This window comes from Helianthus annuus, chromosome 12 (genome assembly GCF_002127325.2).
Source record: "Helianthus annuus cultivar XRQ/B chromosome 12, HanXRQr2.0-SUNRISE, whole genome shotgun sequence".
Classification (NCBI taxonomy): Eukaryota; Viridiplantae; Streptophyta; class Magnoliopsida; order Asterales; family Asteraceae; genus Helianthus; species Helianthus annuus.
Window position 1 is genome coordinate 37,235,938 of NC_035444.2, and position 995 is coordinate 37,236,932.

Below are 995 nucleotides of genomic sequence, written 5' to 3' on the forward strand. Positions count from 1 at the left end.
CCTTAGAGAAAATGTGAGGGGCATCGAAGCACATTTTCTGCCGGTAATCACTCAAAACCCTTCACCGGTAGTTATTCCGCATAATGATCAAGGGCGAACATTTGAAGTAAGAACCAACTCTTTGCAAAGTTTACCAAAGTACAAGGGGTTGGCAACAGAGGAGCCTTACTTTCATTTAGAGGCTTATGACTCGATTTGCAACACTCTTGGGAGTCAAGGGTTTTCGGCCGACGATATCAAATTGGTATTATTCCAATTTTCTTTGGAAGATAAGGCGAAGAAATGGTTTTACACATTACCTTCGGCATCCATATATACATGGGGGGAGATGCAACAAACTTTCTTGGATGAGTTTTACACCGCCCAAAAGACTAACGATGCAAGAAAGGGGTTGAGAAGCTTCCAACAACAACATGGTGAGATGTTTCACGAGGCATTTGAACGCTTCAATATGATGATAAAGAATTGCCCTCACCATGGAATTGAATTGTGGGAGTTGATGAATGCCTTTCACGAGGGGTTGAGTGCCGAAGATGCACGTGATTTGATGTCTATTACCGGTGGGACTTTTGGAACAAATTATGAGAACGATGATTGGGAGTTCCTGGAAAGCATGGCAACTACATCAAAGAGGAAAGCTCAAGCCTCAAGAAGAGCCCGACCGGCCATTGCCCGACCTCAAGTGCACGCCATAGATGATGGTAATGTTCAAACCACTAACCAAATTTATGATGTTTGTGCTTTGTGTAATGAAATAGGTCACGCGGCTGAAAATTGCCAAGGGATGTTGGAAGGGCAATACGAAGAGGTCTATGCGGTTCAAGGTCAAGGTCAAGGAGGAGGTGGTAGGAATTACAACAACATGAACTCTAATACCTACCACCCCGGGTTGAGGAATCACCCGAATTTTCGATATGGGAACCCTTCAAATCAAGCAAACCCGAATTTTCAAGGTAGCCAAGGAAACTTTGGCTCACGCCAATCTTACAATAACC

At 43.9% G+C, this 995-nt stretch overlaps 1 non-coding gene across 1 annotated transcript; it reads right to left on the reverse strand.

The window, feature by feature from the left end:
- Positions 1–377: 377 nt before the first annotated feature.
- Positions 378–483, reverse strand: LOC118485301. Its single transcript, XR_004875605.1, has one exon. It is a non-coding gene; the product is annotated as a small nucleolar RNA R71 (small nucleolar RNA).
- Positions 484–995: the final 512 nt, after the last annotated feature.